At 39.4% G+C, this 21,567-nt stretch overlaps 1 protein-coding gene across 2 annotated transcripts in view; it reads left to right on the forward strand.

Moving 5' to 3' along the window:
- fstl4 (follistatin-like 4) overlaps window positions 1–21,567 on the forward strand; it is a 228,075-nt gene that overhangs the window by 168,885 nt on the left and 37,623 nt on the right. The gene's annotated exons all lie outside the window — the stretch shown is intronic.

Genomic DNA, 21,567 nt, shown 5'->3' on the forward strand with positions numbered 1-21,567 from the left:
TATTTGATAATAGTGTTTCGGCGAGCATTTGAGTAACATCTGGGATTTCCTACCTTATTTGTGTTACTTGAAGAAGGACATTCTCAAAATCGCCATATTCCAGTTAGAATCGCCAAATATCCATTTGGAATAGGAGGGTTTCACGTGACGTCACAGTGCTGCATCGCGACCGCGCGAAATCCAGATGGATGTCAGGAAGTGAATTCTGCCCATAGAACTGCAAGCAAGATGCCCGTGTTTTGTGCTGTTTAATAATCATTACTAAGTAAATGAGTATTTAACAACACCCCAATGCTATATAAACAGAGCCACAAAACAAAGTTAGCAGTTAGCAAACATACCTCTGACGAAGTGGTCGCTGCAGACACGAGTGAACAGACTCTGCTCCTACCGACTGCAGACGTAGGTTTGAAATCCATTTTTTACGGCGTTGTTCTGTTAGCTTTTTATATTTCTCACCTTTGTGTACGACCACCTTTGGTATTCTAAAAAAACTTTGTCCTTTTCACGGGTAGAACGGTTGGAGCAGCCGTAAACAGCACAAAACACGGGCATCTTGCTTGCAGTTCTATGGGCAGAATTCACTTCCTGACAACCATCTGAAAACCGCGCCCCCTTACGACCACGTGACTGAAACCAAGCTATTGCAGTTTAGCTATGTTATGAGTGAATGGGTGCTTTGACAGGAAAACTGTAACATATGACTATTCAAAAACGAATTAAACTGAGAATACAATTAAATAGGGTTTCTATTTATCTCATAAATCTGCTTTATGGAAATATTATTTTAGACCTCCGATTTCCCCTGGTAATTTAGAACAGACGTGATTGGCTGACTGTACAATGACATCACCACAGCTATTGTAGATCTAGGAACAATGTGGATAGCCGTTTCACCAGTAAAGCTGGTGTTTTATACGTTTCCATATGTATATTTATCAGCTAAAGAACGAAAAACGGGGATAGGCTACCACGCAGCAATATACGTGATTCTTTACTTCTTAATATTGTTGTCGTTGTTGCACTGCACTTCTGTTCTTTGTGAGCAGTAAACCTGCCTCTAGCCCCAAAGTTGGGGTAGCTATGGGGTTGCTGACCATGCTCTTGTCGACGCTTCCAACCGTCTGTATTTAAAAAAAAAATAAAATAAAAAATTATAGTGTGCGATTAAAATGCGTTATTTTTTTAACGCGCTAATATGTGTGTAGTTAATTAATCGAAATTAACGCGCTAAAGTCCCAGCCCTAATTTATATTTATTATTTTGCAATGTTTTGAATATATTGATGCACTTTTCCCACATCTAGGGCAACTGTTTCTCAGGAGTTAGAAAGAGTCATCACATATCTAGACATTAATGGTCCAATCTGAGTGCTCCCGGGGTAGCTGTGTTTCAGTAGCGACAGCTCAAATGTTGTAGACTGAACCACACAATACCCCAAAATGTGTTCCGCAGTGGTAAGTTGCTTTGTATAAAACTGTCTGCTGAGTAAATCTAAAAGAACATTAAATACAAAGTTTCCTAATACTGCGCTCCACAATTTCCCCCCAATGCATTCATCGGCATGAGTGTGTATAACAGAGAACTGTGCACACTCCATGTCTTGAATAAGAAAGTGCTGGATGTGTGAGTGTGGCTCGCACTGAAAATAACTTTAGTCAACAATTGTAGGAAGGTACTTAATAAATGCAGTCCATTTGACATTTTTATGGGAGAAGGATCACCTTAATAAGGTTCCTAAACTGCAACCATCTCAGCAGGACGTTTTTGTTGAGGAAGAACAAAGAGAGCAGTTCAACTAATGTTTGCTTAAAAAGTGGTGTGAATCTCTGCTGCTCACAGTTGTTGAGTAATCCCAGGCTTCTGAGGAGAGATAATACTGCTGTTGGGGGGGGGATAGTCATGCTAAAATTTCACAGTGCACCCAGAGCATTATTTAAGAATCATTAAGTCACGACTTCTTATTGTTTACTCTCAATGTTTTACCAGACATTTACACATACTGATGAATCCCATTCAGCAGTGCCCCTGTCTCACAGAATCCCTCCTCTATCCATCTGTCTTTTTATTTCCACCTCTTTAATTTTACTGTTATGTCTCTATTTAACCAAAGAGATGTAAATCCATGCTTTGCAGAGCCGCAAGGGGCTTTGGTTTGACCCGTTACCCTCACTAACATCTATTTTCTGGTCCCCTCGTCTCTCTGCGACTTTGTTACTTCTATTTTTTTCCCTTTCTCTTGTGTTTGCAACCAATGGGTCCCGAGGGCAGCAAGTGTATTCCAGCACACCATAATTCAGAAGCAGCAGCCTTCAGGCTGTTTGTGGCACAGCATGTGGTCTGCTTTTATCTCTCTCCTCTAACTCCTCTCTGGCAAGGATATAATTCATTATCATGTCTTCATTGATTTGGTCCTTCTCTCGGTTCTGCAGTGGAACAACCACCCCACCCCCCACCCCCTTCTTCTTCTTATTTTAACACCCCACTTCAATTTCAAACAAGTGTGTATCTGTACGGGTGTGAGTCTGCCACACTGTTACTGCGTCCTTATATGGGAGTCCTTTTTTTATTTTTTACTCCTCTCATCTCCTCAGCAAAATCACCTCCAGCATCCACCGTATTTGGCTCAAGAAATGTTCTTTCAGAAGACGGTAGAAACAGAAAAGGGCAAAGTAAAAATGGAATTTTCTGCGGTAAAAATAATAAAGACTATGGGAGCGGATTTGTAGAATAGCAGACAAGGTTAGAGTGCAACTGCATAATCCGCCATGGCTCGACAACTTCCGCTCACTGCTGTGTGAGAAAGTTGGAATCGTGATCCACCAGATAAACTCAGAGGGAGTGTTGCTTTCTTTCGGCAAACATCTGGTCTCTGTAAAACATCAGGACGTTGGTCCATGCGGTGTGGTTATGATGATAAGGTTTCGTTTCGATGATCCTTTCTTCTGAGCCTGTATTTTGGAGGACAACCCTGACATTACCAAGCTGAACTGGACAAGCAGAACAACAAACACTTTGTTCCACAAGAGAGTGGAACAAGATAAAGTAGGGAAGAATGAAAATGCAAGTGACAAAATGCAGACATCACAGACTCAAACAAACACCTGAACGTCCTTTCATTTTAGCTCCTCCATATTCAAAAGACTAACAAAGACTGCAGAAAGATGCGTCTGTCTACTGATAGGATCTTGAAGGAAGCTACAAATGACAACAGAAAGATAGTATGTGCTGCATGATTCTGTTTTCACACGTTCGAACAGCTCAGTGATAAAGAGCAAGAGCTGCATGGAAAGGCGTGTTCAGTGCAACCTGTTCTCATAGCAATATGAGAAATCTTGTGGTTTTGTGGTGGTGGGCAACAAAAAAAAAGCCGTTTTGTTGTGACAGACAAATTAATTCTGAGGTTGGTGCAGTGGACACAAGGTTCATCTCACTAAAATCAGGAAGTGTAAATACCCACAAAATACTTTATTCAAGAGATGCTGTCGTGGGCTGTGGGTTTTACGTTCTTTGTGTCGTGACTTGTTGGGTTTTGCTCTATTTCCTTGTTTTAGAGTGACCTTGTCTTTCGATTTTGGGGTTTTCAGTATCTTTGCGAGTCTGTTGCTCCTTCATTAGCCTCTGCTTCCTGTTTTTTTTTTTTTTTTTTTTAAAGAGCTATGTCCCTAGTATATTCTGTTAAGTATGGCTTGTTTTTCTTGCTAGGTCTTTCTTTGCTGATTGTGCCACACCTCACACCTGTTGTTTATTTGTCATTTTCTCAGTGCTTTGTTCACTGCCAGTTCATTACATACTGTATGTGTGTTGCTTCTCTCTTTGTGCTAAGCCTGGTTCCCATTTTACCCATCTTTAGTCAGGTACCAAGCATGACTTCCATTATGACAGATGCTGGTTTAATTTGTGCGGTGAATTGCTCCTCCCTTGCTCTATTCTTTGTTGTTTTTTTTTACACTGTTGTTAATTCATTTTCAGTTAGGTTAGGGCTGGGCAAAAAAAAAACTACTTGATTAGGGTTTGTAAAAATGTGTTGTTTTTTTTGCCACAAAACAAGTATTTATCACAATTTCTGCTCTCAACTAGGGAAGAACAAAACATTCATGTTGTATGAGTGAGTACTTTGCCTATGTTACTCATGTCAGTTGTGTTAAATGAATGAAAGCTTATCTAATTGAAACAACAATATTGATATGAGTAAAACTGACAAAAGCAATACTGTTTCATTCAATAACTAACGTTAGATTTGTTCAACCAAACCCAGAAAACAAGTTGAATCAACTCTAATAGAGTATGTTTACCCTGTCCACATATATTATATATATATTATTATACTTTGGTTATGTTCATCCAACAAGTTAATAATTTAATTACTCACAGGCTAACAGACATGTCTTCTTTAAATTACTCATAAAAAATGGGAAAAACTGAATGGAGGAGATTCTCATTGTTTTCCACATTGCTTGCTTCCACCAACCACATAATGTGGTGTTAGGAAGTCATGATGGTTTAACTCTGAGACTGGTGCGGGTCAGGGATCGTGTGGATAGAAACAGTGTGAGGAGAGAGGGAAAGTTCACAGAACATGCTTAAAAATGTGGGGCAGCAATGAAAACTGCTGAAGGAATTCAATCTTACACACATTTAGGGAGACAGGAAGTCTGAAGAAACTGAGCCGCACACCACGTTAACTGGAGGAATAAGAAGTGTTGAACTGCAGATGACTAGCAATTGAACATTTTGTCACCAGCTGGATGTTTGCAGGTTTCTGAATTTTGCACGTGAAACAAGAAAGGAAGTGCGCTCAGTCAAGTTTATCCTAATGACAAAGTGTGCAGATGCAGTATGGGAAGCTAGCGGCTTATATCTGTGTCTATATGTGTGTGAAATGCAGAAGGTATCCAATCACATAATATATAGGGGGGGGGGGGGGGGTGGACAGCTGTGTTTTTTAATTATGCTTTTATTAGTTGGCATTATTTGGATTGTAAAAGACGTAGTTCTCCGAGGCACAAATGACTTGAACTGGCCTGTAACTTTGATGTTGTTAGCCGAGTTGTTTCTAGCTATATGCCATGTGGAGCACAGAGGCTATCAACTGTAAAACGTCAAAATTATGCAGAACAATATGAACAACATCCTCGCCTGCTGTCTGGTGTGACTGTCAGAACCAGCAGCACACACTGTTTAGGGATCATATGCGTGAACTGCTCACAGTTTTTATTACTCTGACACGATCAAAAGACTATTCATCATATGATAAAAATGTGAGTTAAAGAATGGAGGCTGTGAATAATTTATCAGAATAAGCACATGACTTCAAAGCCTTGGTCTAAAACACATTTTACTTGTTTGCTAATGAGGTAGATTACAGAAAAATAATAATTTTCCCTAAAATGTACTTTCCTCTGCTTTGATGGCGGCATGCCAATGAAGCCAATAGGAATTTCATTCATTTGACATATGTGGTGAGGTGAGGTGAAGCAGGATACCATCCAACCAGCAGCTTTCCACAGGTTGTCACTCCTGACCTGACAGTAGCCTGTGAGTGAGCTGCAGTTTGACACAGTAGGTGAGTTGTGTAATAAGTGTAGGCTGTTGTGACAACCCTCCTTTCCCATCATGCCTGTTCCAGACTGAAAAGTCATGACATAGGCAGTGAGTGCTTGTTTGGCTTCAAGCCGAGTTGTGTTTTCTTGTCCTCTTAGGGCTGATTCTGAGGGGATTTTTTTTTGTTTGTTTTGTTTCTTCAGACCCACTTGTAGTATTGTCTCTTTTCTTTCTGTAATTATAGTGTTGATACTGGAAAGAAAATGTGCCTGACACAATCCCGTACTGAGAGTTGGAATACGAATTGAACTGTGGATGGCTGAAATGTGCATACTGCGTACTTTTTACACTACTGTCGTGGGTCATATTTGTCGGCAAAGCTTTATGAATTATTAGTCTTTCCTCATTTTAAAAGAACTTAAAATCATTGTTAAAGGCAGTACATTCACTGTTCTGTTTGGACTAAAAAGGGTAAACAATAAGCATCATATTTAAAAAATAAAAAAAACTCAAATCGTAGCTGATTGTAAGTAGATTTCTTTCTTTGTAGTTTTGTTATATGTCACCAAATACAGATTAACAAAGTACTGTAGACTGAGATTTCGTACACACATGACAGAGCAGTTGCAAAGCACTGTTTATGACCTTATGTGATTCAGTGGAAGGTGATTTGAGGGAAACGCTTTCTTCAGAGAACTTTTCTTTCAGTGAGCACGAGCCTTTCCTTAACTGTTAAAAGGAATTACAGTTCTTCTGTTGAGCACACATACAAGCTGCCAATACCATTTAGTGGTTTTCAAAGATTTTCTAAAGCCAGTTTTTATTCAGTCGACCTTGAAAATGCTGCTTTGACAGGTTCAGGAAGCGGAAGCAGTCAAACGTTTTGAAGCGTGAGAGTACAGTACAGAGAGAGAGGTGGATGATAGGGGAGAAGGTAATCCCAAATCTCCAAAGTCTTTATTCTCAGGAGTGAATTGTGATTCTCTGGCACAGAGTGTTGGTACACAGTATCTCCTGTGATAACAAGCTGCCATTCAACCCAATCTACTGAAACGATATTCGCTGAGCTTGCTTGGGGGTTAAAACATTTTTATTTTTTATTTTAGTAGTTTATTTATTTTTATACCATACCCTAGTCACAAGCCACACACACGGACCACCTTGATGAGGTAATGTACTACAAATAAAGCTACAGCAAGAAGTGTCAAATATTTCTGCCTTAATGGTTTAATGTCTAGATTGTTGTGTTAGCAGGCTCAAAGCATCTCAAAGATAAAAACACAAATATTAGAATCAAATCCCATGTATAGTTTTTTTAGAGGCACTAATGTTTGACAGTTTTACACACATCTGGGAGACAGCAGAGTTCCTGGGACCATATTAAATATTCTGTTCATACAATTGTTTGGTATATTTATTATACAATGAAGCTCCGCAGGAAATCTGAACAAATTCAGAGGAGCCATGCCTAATTGTTTAAAATGTCACAATAGACTGATTTCTAAATTACCATCACAAGAGATCTGAATCCACATTAGCTTAGCCTCTATACCATAATCACTTTGCAGCATATGCCTTTGGTCACCTGCTTGGTTAATGCGACAGCCAGTGTGTGCAGAAATTACCATACTATCTTCTGTAAACACACACAGGCCACTATAGGTCGGGTTCTTGGAGCAAAAGTCCTCTTGGGGATCATACCCGTGTCATTCTCACTTTGAGCAGACACTTTTACCCTCCAGCTGCTGTGCTACACACATATAATTTAATCAGTAAGCATGCAGGAATTTAGCCTGAAACTCTCGTAGTTATTTGCAAGACCACTGTCACGCTTGGAGGATCCATAATAATTTAGTAAGGTGGTGTACACAAGCTGTACACAAAGTTTACTCTCTCCTAATTCATTAGATGATAGAGAGAGGGAGGTAAACTTCTCTAGTAGAAAACCTCTAGTAGAGTTGAGAATAACAGTGGGCAGGATTCCTGAAACTGAAAAATGCGTGGCAAACACGAGCCAATACTCAGCGGAACTATTCTACAAACGTCATGATTCTGTAGAGTGAATCCACTGCCATCAGATGATTGAGAGACCCCATCCTGAGCCAAGGAGGAATTTTCTTATCCTATTAGTATTCGTTAGAATTGTTCGTCTTTTTTGTGATGTGTAGCTGCTGCTTGGCTCATGCTAGAAGGGTTTGTTTTTTTATCTACTCATAATTTAAGCAAAGAGACACAACAGCAGGTTTCATATAGACTACTTAGCCTTTAGGAAGAGCTCTATAATGTGCTGTATAACCTTTGTTTAGAGTAATTCAAGTGTCCTTTAAATGGAGTATCTCGGCTTGAGCACGTTTTTCAGCCACAGGGTCGGAAGATCTGAGTCCTTAAGACGCAGGGAGGGTCCAGCAAAAAACGTCTGCGTTGCTGTTGACAAATGAAATATTCCAACATTACCCATAACAGCCAAATAAATCCCAGCAACGGCTTAAACAATGAGACTGCTGACGACTTTATATCTGACAGAATATATCATCACGTCTACAAAGGTTTTAGAGGATGCAACATCAGATGCTGCTAGTTTTTCTCTAAGCTTTTTTTCACATCTCTGAACTGGATGTGGTTTGAGAAAAATCCTGTTAAGCAAAACATTCAGACTCAACATAGACAGCGCAGTAACTCAGCTTGCAGCAAACGATGGTGTTTAAATATTATGTCTGCTCAGCTAATCTTTTTGAATATATAGAAAAAACAACCAAAGGTCAGGCTTTAAGTATTGAAAAAAATCACACCTCCTGCTCCTTGCTGCTTTGCATTTGTAGCACATGTGCTTTTTGTTATTTTCATTGACAACACTTGAACCCTCTCCATCTCTCACCTAAATTGCTCTGTCAAAATAGATCAATGAGGCATGATTCAGCCTTGTATTTTACTGGCATTTCTCATAGTAAAAATAGCCCCTTGTCACTTTATTTAGAGTCATTTTTCTGAATATTGAGAATTTATTTTGAGAACATCTAAGTCACAACGTCACTACTGTGACCATTAATCACAAAGCCTGTCAAACCTTTTTAGAATATGTGATGAAGGGCAAATACATGAAATGTAAATGCTGTGGCTTGTCTTCACTAAAGGGGCTGGAGCAGGAATATAAATGTATTTATTTAGAATTGGAAAATGAGGGCTGTCAGAACAGTAATTTGGTGATTCAAAGTGATCCCAAGGTCTGAGGATGTGTAACAGTGTACACTAATTGAAAGCCACTAAATTTTAAGAGTTTTAAGAGTTTCGAAGTGGAAAGTAACCTTGGACATGTTGTTGGAACAATTCAGATGTGATTCAACTTTTTGCCTATTTAAAGATATTTCAAGTCTTCAAATTTACTATAAACAGAGGGGATGATCTTGACCAAGATACTTAGCTACCAAGATGCCAGTTGATAAATACATGTAGCTGGAGTCTGGTGTACTACTTACATATTGGCTTCAAAAGGGTATCCAAAATGTTATAGTGTTTCAAAGCAGCTTAGTTAAATGATAAAAACCTGTAGTGTATACGGTACCATAATTCAGATAAGCATTTACAATTTGTATCACTGTCAATCAGCATAAATTCAAATTGAATACTGTGCTAAAAGGTTTGTGTGTTGGCAAGGATCTTCTGTTATGATATTGCAGTATGTGATACTGTCAAAGAGGCCATATGTCATATTTTTATGACATAGGAATTAGGGAGGAATTAGGGGGACATATTATGAAAAAAAAATCTTCTGTGTGCTTGAGAGCCTATATTTAGGTGTCTGTGGCCCCTTCCATCTCAAAACCTTAACCTGGATCCTCGTAGGTATGACAACTTATCTTTTGTTGAGCCATTGTGCCTAACAGAAGGATACCAACTGTCTGTGGTTGAACTGCAGATGAGGGAAATGTAAAGATCTAAGGATAAAACTGTTTGGCATTTGTCCTATCAGGTTTGTGGAGTTTGGACTAATATTAGCTCTCTGGCTTGCTAACTCGCCACTTACCATAGTAGTAGCTTTTCTTTTTATCAAGCTTGTCCGGCCTTGTGCGCTTGTTTGTATGAGACAACCTGTCAGACCCAGCTGAGTTTAGGGTTTTGCTCAACTTACTAAGCCATGTTCTTCAATTAAAAAAAAACTAGGGCTGCACATTTCAAGTCAAAATACTATTGAGTACGTATTGAATACATTGAGTGGCTTGTGGTATGAAATGCACTATATAAATAAAGATGCCTTGCCTTGCCTTGCCTAAGAAAAAGAAGAAAGAATAATTGTGAGCTGGGTGTTGCAGTAAACTTAAGACATGCTAGCTTTACCTGGAAGAGTTTGTTCTGGACACCAGAACTTGTTGGAGCACCATTAGTATCTGAGCTCACAGTGCCATTTACGTTGTACGGGACATAGCAATGGTCGGCAAACCACACACTTGTGGTGAAAGCGATGAATTACAACCAGCTATTGTTTAAATCAGAATACATTAACATCCATTAACTATTCTATTCTGAAATCAATGTCGATTCTTACTAAAGACTGGGATCAAAAGATCTACAAGCTGTGAAGGGTTTCACATCTGGTAACTTTTTGGTTTTTGACTCTTTTTATTTAGTTCTGATTTAATCTGAGCTGTTTGCCTCTCTCTTGCCTATAGGCTACATCAGGATGACATCTTGTTAAGGGTGTCCTCAGATTCGTTGTGTTTTCCCTGAGTCCTTCATTTGGGTACGGCACACTTTAGCACACAGGGGGAGCTTTTCTACTCTAAGACATCCACTGTGCTACGATTTGTAAGGCGCCCACATGCTACTTTCTGATCTGGGACATGGTCACATGGATGAACACAGATTATAATACTTCTCTCTAATCGGTGGGGTTTTAAACACAACAATTTGACATATACTTACATGTGAGCTATTGACTAGTTTAATTTTTTTTTCATATACTTAATATCGCTCTACTTTCTTGTACAGTTCTGGGTTGTACAACATAGCTTACATAGAACATAGACAGTAAGTGGGTGCCATTACTTTCTTATCCGAGCAGAAAAGATGAATAAATGAGACGTTGTGCTCTTTTCTGACAGTTTTCTTTTTCTCTATAGATGCATTTTTAGGCTCAACCTTTTTTCACTTTTCTCTCATCAAAAACTGACCCCTTTATTTTCCTCTGAAGAAAACAATATGTATAAGTAACCTCTCCAAATTGTACTGTATTTAATCAAACAGAAAATACAGCACACAGTGTTGTGCTCCTCACCAGTGTGAACTCAGGAAACCATTGACCTCTTTAATCCTGGAGTACTTTCTCTGGCAAGATGCTCTCTTGGGAGCAAATTATTGGTCTTTGTGTTCCTCTGCCCTGCAGCTCTAATCAGAATATTGTTGGTAAATGCTTGCAAGTGTTGACGTTCACAGGAAACTCATGCAGACTGCATATCACTGAAGACATGCCTGCACATTTACAAACTTCTCTGCTCATGCACGCGCCCCCACTCACACATGCAGCTCTCAGTGCATCTCATAGTGGATTCGGTCTCAGTGTAAGTGGGCCCTCGGGTCAGGTCAAACTGTGGCTCCTGCAGAGCAGGGTTGTGCTGCAGGCCACTAATCTCTCTTCTGCAAGGCTGAAAGGGCTTTGAAACGAGAAACACCACTTAGCCAGCCCTGTCATAAGATGCCTTAGCAGTTTACAGTAAGAGACAAAGCTGGGAAAGAGAAGGAGGGGGTCTTTCTTTCCATAAAGATGAAAGATTACCGAGATTGTCAGAGATCTGACACTGCTATCAGATGAGAGTATAGCTTTAATGAATCGGGTCTCATCTGGCCAAATGAAGTATGGGAGATTAGCTCCAGACTGTCAGCTTGTTTCCTCTAAGCCTCTCAGAGCAGGATGAATTTTTTGGCCTCTGAGACTTAAAGTGTTCTCAGTTATATCAAACCATAGAGTATAAAGATAAGCTGTTTTTCAAGCCGTATTATATCAACTTTTTTTTTCTTGGAATTCTTCATATCTTTTCTCCTTCTTGTAGCATCTCACTTTTTTTAAACTGATGGTGGAACAGGCTGTGATATTATGCAAGCCGCTTTACGCTTTTTCCTCCAAGCAAATGAAAATGAAAAGGGTAGATAAACTCGCTCACACTGTAACGGGTACAAGTCTGGAGCAGGTACAAGCTTTAAAATTGATTTGATCGTTTTTCGTGTTCTGTTGATAGATAGAATTTTCACTTAGATGAAAATAATTTTTTCATTTAGTTACAGAATATGAAAATTCAGGATCAAACAACCTTAAAGGGCCTTTTTTTTCGTCAGGAAATGGACAATGACATCATGTGAAACATGGCAGTTGTCAATCATTCATCCCAATCTGTGCAAACTGATAAAAGCCAGCCTTTAAGTCTTTAATTGCATTTTTGAACCAGCTCAGCTAAGATATGGAGACATGGTAAGATAAGATAACCAGGTTGTAACAGAGAACCAGAATATGAAAATAATGAAAATTAAGAGTACTTACAACAAAAGAGAGGAAAGAGGGTTCAACTCAACTTTATTCAAACTTTATTTATAGAACACATTTAAAAGCAACCGGGGTTGACCAAAGTGCCGTACAGGTTAAAGCAGCATGGATGGTAAGAGAAAGAAATTAAGATAAATACTCAAATACATAAACACTATGCAATAAAATAAAGTAAGATCAAAAGTTTAAAAAAGTAGTGTTGCTCTGAAGAAACACTAAACAAAAACTGAACTAGTTTAACAATAAAAAGGAAACAGAAGTCCTAAATCTAGTATTTCAAACACAAAGAACAAAGCTGTTGTATTTGCAGCTAAGCAACAGAACTTGTACCTGGCGAGGCCTTTCCAGACCAGGGGCCTCATGTACAAAGTGTGCGTACGCACAAAATAGTGGCGTACGCACCTTTTCACGTCAACGATCAGATGTATCAAGAACGAAAAGACCGTGGAAATGTGCGGTGCCTCACGGCAGCTTCAGGGCTGGCGTACGCACGTTTCTGCAGCTGTTGATTCTTTGGCGACACCTAAGGTGATGTTGGGAAACTCTTATAATAAATAAATGTGAAAACAATTAGTCCTCAGACAGTGATGTGCACATTTGAGATAGATGAACAATTAATACTAATAAAAAATTAATACACCCATGTGTCTCCATTTACACGAGTGGATATAAAAGCAGCGCAAAGTGGTGCAATGCATACCATTAAAAACAATGGCTGCTTTAAAAAATTAGAAGACTTTGCAAATGGTGCAATTCGAAGAGAGCGTGTATTCACTACAACAGAGAGGATTAGCTGGCATATGATGGCGACTGATTACTCATTAGCCGTTTTGAGGGAAATCCTCCTGGAACTGTGCGCAGAGCTGCGGCCGGAGTTGGAGCGCAACACAGCGAGGAGGCATGCGCTGCCTGTGCCCACAGGTGATGTGCACACTGGGGTTCCAACTGTGCCAGTCTACCCTGAGCCGAGCCATGCCAGCCGCGTGGGACAGAATTATCCGCATCTCAGCCACGTATATCAAATTCGTACAATGCAGTTGAACAGGCCAACATTAAAGCTCAATTTGAAGCGAGAGCCGGTTTTGTAATCGGAGCTATCGACTGCGCACACATTGCTATAAAAGCGCAATCACATGATGAATTTGTATGTTAACAGGAAACATTTTCATTCGATCGATGTACAGATCATATGTGATGAGTAAATGCAATTAACCAACATTGTGGCGAGGTGGCCTGGTTCAACGCACGATTCATACATTCTGAGTAACAGCATCGTTTGGAACAGACTTACAGGGTGGCACTGTGCGTGATGGGTGGCTTCTTGGTGAGTAACTTCATTCTTGTAATTATCCTAATATTATTCCTGTCGCCTTTCAGTGAGCACAGGTAGCAACGCCCACATAGAAATCGGATCCGTTGTTAACAGCACGCTCGGTTAAAGTGGTCATTGAATAATGTGGGGGTGACGATTGGCCTGGACGGGGTAATGGTATAGAGGGACTATGGACGTTAACTGGAAAAATGTACACTCTTGATATCAGCAGGCTTATTCATTCATATGTAACTCAAGGAGTCATTCTCAAGTACTGGGGAAATATCACTTCACATTTTTTCCTTTTTTTTTGCCAAATTGTCATGCACTTACAAACCAAAAGTTCTGATATTTTGTCCAAAGCTTTTGCAGCTGCAGAGGAAGTCCAGTCAGAGTGATAGCTCCCACCATACTGCTAGAGTTGGTTTACTGATACAGTGCAACATGTCTTGAAATATTGCATGCATGACTACTACTATATATGTCTAATACTTCTACATAAGTGCCTTTTCTTTTTATAATGTGTGTGATCCTAACGAGGCTTGTTCGTTACCTAGTTACTAGAAAATAAGCACCACTGTGGCTTCGCTAGCAAGTGGAGAGACAGCCAGGCAAGGATGCACATCAAGCCGAACGACAGGAGAAAGAGAGAAGCAAATTAAAACCACGGAGAAAGACAAAAAAAGGTGGGATGGAAAGGAAGACAGACGGGCAGTCACAGTCACGGAGATATCAAGAGGGTGAGAGGCTCTGTGAAGGACAAAGACCGAGAGGAATGGCCAAAGACGCAAACACAGCATCAGGGAGAAAATGAGATGGTGGGTGGAAGAGAGAAGGAAGCGCAGTTAGATGATAGAGGAAAAAATGAGGGGGGGGTTAGAGGAGCAATGAGGAGTGGCAGTGGAGAATTCCTCTGTACCTGTGGAGGAGATTAAGGGTCTGTATCCAGTGTGATTAATGAGTTGGTCGCTGATTGCTCATCCCCTCATCCCTCCCATGAATAATCACCACGCTAGCACTCTCAAAGAAAAAGCATGAATTTCTTTATGTGTGTGTGTGTATATGTGTGAGAGAGAGAATAAGTGCTTGTGTGTTCAAAAGAGATGCAGAAGAGCAAGCGTGTGCATAAAAGACGAGACAAAGTAAATGATCAGCATGCATGTACAACATATACACTGTATGCATAGAATTAACTGACGGTGTGTGTCGTTATTCACTGAGTGACAACAGCCTGACATAAATTCAGAGTGTCAGTGTGTTTGTGTTTACATGGCTGAGAGAGAAAAATATTAAACTGGGTGTCCATTCAGGTAGAAGTGCACCATGTAAGTGCAGCCCATTTATTTTAAGATTTCCCATATTAGCTTGAATTTAGAGACATTCTATGTGGCATGTTAGGTATTCAGTTCAAATGTACATGCTTTATAATTTAGGTTTAAATTCTGAGGCTGTAACAACGACTGAAGTCAAATGCTTAGAATTCATTCAGTTAACTCGTGACAAAAAACTTAATCGGGGATTATTAAAGTCTGCGACTGTGTGTCATGATGCACTGCAAGCAGTGTGGCAACTTCTCATACAGTGAAAGCAGTGAGCCGGCCAACCACACCTCATGTGGATCATGTGATAAAACCCTGACCTGGGTGAACAACGAAATAGTTTTAGGAATCATGCTAATAATCTGAAATGGTCTATGATTCTTTATTTTCTCAGAAGAGAAACTCAAGCAGTATCTGGTCAAATTCCCTGAATTATCTTTATCCCTGCCTCTGGATGCCAGCGCATCATTGCTTCCCCACTGCCGGTTTACTTTGATATCTTTGATTTTAACTGCAGCGGTCTTGTCTTTACTTTCATCGGTAAAAAAAATAAGCTGAAACAACACAGTCTGCTTTTGGATGACAGATTTAATTAGAATTTTGTCTTTTTTTCCATCAAACTTCTATTCAGTTATTCGAGTAATAACCAACATTGATATTTGAAATAGTTGTAGTTGCAGCTTTGTTATTATTTTCTCAGTACACCATATTTCTTTATATTCTGCACACATCTAGGATTTGTGTGTACGTCTAACTGACTTCCATGCATTTTTTTCTAATACAGTAGAGGATGATAACAAATTCCAGGAGACATGTGCATATGATTATAAGCAGATTCTGTTGTGAAGAGCATGTGTTTCAGACATAAACCGGCTGCGATGCATTGCCTGGAGGTCCAAGATCACCTGTTCTTAAGATGTCTTTGCTCTTACATAGCAACAATTAACATGAAAACATCTATTTTAAAGCCTGTCAAAATCAGATTTTAGGAGAGGGGTTAACCTTACTCTTTGAATGCTTTGAATCCTACAGATCTGTTGCCAGTTTGGCAGCTTTGCACGGACATGTAGGAAGTGTGAAAGCTGGCAAATACAAGCCCACTTGCTGTAGCAGCTGCTTTTCACTCAGCGATGGGCTTAATGATTAATGCTTCAGTATTAACATGCCAAATTAGATTGAATGAGGACACTTTTTTTCACCACAGTCAAATATGAATGACAGTGTGTCGCGCATGATTTGAATACAAGATACAGGAACAGCGGAGGATGAACACCACCACCTTCCACTGCCTGTTCCGCAGGGAGAAAGAGAGGAATCACTTTGGTTTTCAAGTCTGGAGTGCTGAAAGTGTTACAGCCCACGGCAGGGAGTATGTTTTTAGTTTCCTCATCTGCATTGTGTGTTTGTCCTGTGTGACAGGCATCACATAGATTACTGCACCCATCTATCCATCTGATAAATGTACGCACTAATCCAGGTAAGAACGTGGCAGTAAACCAGCACTTAGCACTGTGATACCGTCTCCATTCTTCTGTAAGTGAGTAAGATGTTGCAAATCTGAGATAATATGCAGTTTTTCCAAAAAACATGTAGAGTTGTCTTCAGTGTTTATAATCTGCTCTAATTAGAGTTAAACTTGAATGTCCGCAGATGAATTAAAAACCATGAGCCTCATGCAAGAACATTTTCGTATTTTTATTCTAAATTTCTCTCACTTTTTTCGTAAGAAGGTCTCGTACGAACACGCCAGATTCTACAAACGCTCTTAACTTCAGAAAAAGTGTGTAAACGACCTGCGTAAATGATGAATGCCACCCGTGCATATTTAAGTGCATGTGCACAAGGATAGTAGATTTACATACTCCACACCCTAAATAATACCATATTAGGCTGTGCTTCCTCTCTCCTGTGCCAGGAAGTGCTGAGTCAGGAAAATTGGCATCAAGGCGCAAAAAGAACAACTTTACGGGCTCTGAGATTGAAGTTCTGCTTTCAGAGATCCAAAAAGGAAAATCTGTAATTTTTAGCAGTGTCAGCAGTGGAATTACGGGACCAGCTAAAGCGAAGAAATTGGAAGAAATTGCTAGTGCTGTTAATACGGTGTCACCTGTAGTTCACCGAAATAAAGAAGAAATGGTTTGATATGAAAATGGCTTAAAAAAAAAAAACACCTCACCTTCAGCTCAGTGCACTCCAAAAGGTACGGGTATATATATATAAGAACGTCTGTTTCTTTTCCTCTCAAACCTGAGTGTCACACTGTAAATAAGTAGCTCAACATAAAGTATTTCAGTATTGAAGCATAAACGTAACTGCACTCTAAGGTAGATATCAGAGAGAAATGAGAATTTCTCAGTATGTTTTTGATCACAGTATTTTTACAAAAAACCTTTAAAAAATTGTAATCACAGTAAGTGGACATCATATGTAATCCTGATATCAGCCTTGATCATTTATTCTGAAGAGTTAAATCACTGTTTATAATGATACAATATAACACCTCTGCTGAAAGATTCATTTCACTGCTATGTAGTGTAATCAGTGTAATCTTTTGTCAGAAATTAGGCAACTTTAATGGTAACATTTCCAATGAATAAAAGTAAATGGATGTAGCATTTGTTGTTTTTTGTTTCTTTTTAAGGTATGTATTTTTAGAACAAGTTCAAGAGCTTCATTGTCACTCAAACAGAAAGAGGCTGTCATTTGCCCTCTAACTTACTGTTTTGGTTAGCAAAACGTTAAAAATGGATTTGAGTGTAAGGATAAGGATTCTTATTTAACTTGAAAATCACCCCGTGTGTCTCTGACACCATAGCAACTGAGGTTTTTCAGTTTGTTCCTAGAGTTCAGGAGCTGTTATAGAATTTGAGGATAGTTTTGTTGGTGAAGTTTGCAAAGGTAGTCCAGTGCTGAAAGGGTTAAAATGATGCTTGTTTGACCTACAGATCAAGAAATCTGAGCAGATCTTTGCTTCATGCCGGCAGTTCAGCTTGTTTTCTTGGTTTTTTGCCCTACTCACACGGCTCCTCACATCCCACTACTCCACCTTTAACCCCTTTTTCCGGTCTCTCCGCCCTCTTGCTCTGGCCCTCACCGCTCTTCATTCTTTTTCTAGTCTACAATCTCCAGGATGTTATCTGCCTCACCCTGTAAAAAAGCTTCTCTGCATTCAGGCTTGACGTCTTACTGTAGCTCATGGGGGGCTGGTCTCATACAAGCAGGTAGAAGGACAACTCTCTGAGCTGCTGTCTGGTGCTTGCCACATTAGTTATTCATTGCAGGATCTTCTACGTGTTCTGCATCTAATATATTTTCCTGAATCATGGACACACATGTTTTACTCCCTCTTTTAATCCTTGTTTTTTGTCAGTCCATCTGTCCGTTTATATTTCTTTCTTTCATTCTTTTTTGGACACATTTTTGCTTGTATTCTCACATCTTTACTTTCTCTGATGTTCTCTGATGTTTTCATCTTTCTTCCACATCAGTTTAGTTAATTGGCCTTATTTTTCTCTTTCATTCGCTGACTCTAGCCCATTTTCTTTCCTGGTCTTTATGTTACTCATCCTGTCTAACTTCAGATCTAGATACGGGAAACCTCCCTGTCGACCCTGTCAGCCTTTCCATAGCTCAGTCAGCAGGGCTGATCGATTAGTGGACCTCCCGAATTTCTGTGAGAGTCAATTACTAACTTACACATAAGAACTATTTTGGGAGAAGTGGGGAAACCGTAGGATTCATTAACCAGCTAATGTCATGACAACCTTCCCCAGCCAGGCAGAGTAGGTGCTGGCTAGATATGCAATTTGTCTGGGTCAGCTGAAAGCAAGACAGAACACAGAGGATGTTGGAACAGGTTCATGTAGGGTGAGCATGAATGTATCTAACAGGGTTGTAATTGAGCACTTTTTAAGCTTGCAGTAAATGTGTGGTCAGATACTTCGACGTTTTCCAACATGTAAGCACAAACGTCTGCATCAGATTCTATGTGTGAACGCAACTTTCCATCAGTTCATCAGTACTGAAACAGAGGGAGCCATCAATCTTAGGAAGTATGGAGCCTCATCTTTTAATGTGCTGTAAACAAATCAGATTCGGCGCTGTACGTTTGTCATTATGACTCGCACACCAGAGTATTTCCAGTTGTGAGAGCGCATCTCACACAGCACATTTACTTAAAGACATCATTCAGTTTAAAAGAAGTTTATTATATTCTGAAAGGGTGCCTTTTTTTGTCTCCTGCAGGCAAAGATTAATTTTAGAAATACTCTTTACAGAAAAACTTTACAGAAAAAGGATTCTAAAACACTTTTTTTCCACAAAAAAAGTATAAAACTGAATTATCCAGCACTTTTTGCAGGTTGTTTGAATGTAAACAAGCGATCTATATATTTAATGCTCTATGACAAATGACCTATATTCTCTCATATAGGTCATTTGATAATACGAATCAATGCTGGTATTGGTGGAATCGATACTGCAAGCAGCAGAGGGGTAGTAATACTCGTATATGTGTTTCCAGATTGGACGTTCTGATAATAGAGGGCTTGGATGGAGCAGAAAAGGGCCGCTTTTTTACACCTTTAAACTTTTTATACTTTGTGTGATGTGAGATCAAGGTGCGCATTTGAAAGAAAAAAAATTTGTGTTTAATTATGTTCAGTGACTAAAACACCTTTGTCACTCCCTGGTTGGGTTTAGACAGTGATGTTTCTGTGTTAGGTTTTCAGCTAAAATACATTCTTTTTCCAATGCAGCCTTCACTGTCATTAACTGCATTTGCCTTTGTTACATGAAACACAACACATTATGACAAAACTTTCTGGTCACTTCCTGGTTGGCGCTAGGCTGTACTTGGGTTGGGTTAGAAAAAATAGAAAAAAATAATTAGGCAAGGTTAGAATTTAATCATGTTTAGGGCTATAGAAGAGATAATTATCGCAGCACGACAGCACTGTGATGTACACCATTTTTATCCTTCATACGCAGTTGCTCTCGTAACCACTCAAACTTGATTATAGGCTGTTGTGTTTCTGTTTGCATGAACAAATGCCTAATGGACACACTTTGAGGAAGACAGTCTCTATGTAAGATATGTGCTTACACTTTTTTTCCCTAAAGGTTTCCAAATCAAAAAATCTTCAATCGAAAATCTAAATTGTTTAACCGAACTGTTTTTGTATTTATTCCTGTCACAGCCCTCCCTGTCGGCTGAACTAATTGAGGTCAGTCCCCTCACTGAAAACAGCAGTCTAAAATTGGCCATAAGGAACACCTTGTGGTCCAGTTCTCATTTCTGATTAACAAACTTTTTCCAAATTAATGTCAGAATCATTACCGAGGTGCAGTTCTTCCTACTTTCATAGATCCAGTAAGTTGTGACATTTACAGTAGTTGTCCAAATTGAACATTGCTTTTTTCTAGATTCAATTGCAACTTAAAAAGCTTTTAATTATTTAACAATTAAAAAAAGTCTGCTAAAAAAAAAGACGTTCACAGTTACCACCAAATTATGTTTTTAATTTCTATCTCGTTTTTCCTCCATGAAAGAGGCAGAACATTTTTCTCTGTTTTCTGTTGGTCTCACAGCTGTAATCAGTAATGTCAGGATTCATTCCACAACTGGTCTTATTATGCCTTGGCATAATTATTAAACACATCCGCTGACTTTGGATGGATGGCTCATTTTCAGTTTGGTATAGGGTGTACACAGCAGTGCCTACGGTAGTGCATCATAAGCTATAAATTCAAGGTTATCTTTTTCACTGCAATAGGTTTACCGAAATAATAGTTCAAAATACAGATAAACATAGGGCTTTCCTTCTTTTTCGAATGATTAGTTTTCCAGCAATAATCTGCTTTGGAATTCAATTGGATTCTAGTTTGTTATTAACGAGCTTCTGTTTTGCAATGAAGATGAGAGTCCATTGCATCAGCACATACTTGCATGTAGCAGCTGCCCCGTTGAAATAACCTCTCTACCTCTCATTGGTTTATCCTCTACAGTCTATTAATTGCATCTCGCAGATCTGCACAGAGTGAACTTTGAAGTGATTTTCCTCCCTAGAAAACTTTTAAGCTGTGGGCTTCCTCCTCTCCCTTAAAATATCAATACAAAGTGGTGTTGGATGCCCATCTGAACAGTCAACCGCTGCTGACTTCGCAAAGCGTAGAGGTCTTGCTTCCGTGCACCGTATTAAATTCAACGTGAAGAGCAGTCTCGTTGAAATTCACAGTGCTACCTAAAACTGCCCCCCAAGCCATGTCAGATCAATGCACTTCATCTCTCATCTGTCCACGTGACACTCAAAGTCTGCTCTGCCACCCAAATTACTGACGTGCTGAATTATAACTTTGTTGGACCTGGCAGTCTACTGTACCCAAGGCATTCTGAAATATCACTGGCAGACCAGGCTGTCAACACAGATATATCTATCACCAAGAGAGCTTTGTGAAACAGACAGCTAATATCCTGGAGTTTTTTACAACAGCGTTTGTCAAAGTCTGCGTCGAGACAGGAACATTTCAGTCTGTTCACAGTTTACTTTAAGTCTGTTTGGACAATAAAGAATTGTCTCCTGTGGCTGTTAAAATGAAGATCACTTGTGATATTGGCCATATCACTGTCTTCGAGTCATAAACCACAAGCTTCATAAAAGGATTTTCTGTTGTTAAATTGTTAATTACGATAGGTTGAACTGAGGTAGAGGGAGCAGAAGCCGGGAAACCATAAAAAAAATAAGAAGAATTTTGTCTGACAGTAGTAGAATCTTGTAAGATTCATGAAAAACATATCAAGAGTCTATTGTCTATTCTATTGTCTATTCTTCGTCAACTCAGATACTTCATCAGGTACCTCGGAG

This window comes from Odontesthes bonariensis, chromosome 16 (genome assembly GCF_027942865.1).
Source record: "Odontesthes bonariensis isolate fOdoBon6 chromosome 16, fOdoBon6.hap1, whole genome shotgun sequence".
NCBI classification, from domain to species: Eukaryota; Metazoa; Chordata; class Actinopteri; order Atheriniformes; family Atherinopsidae; genus Odontesthes; species Odontesthes bonariensis.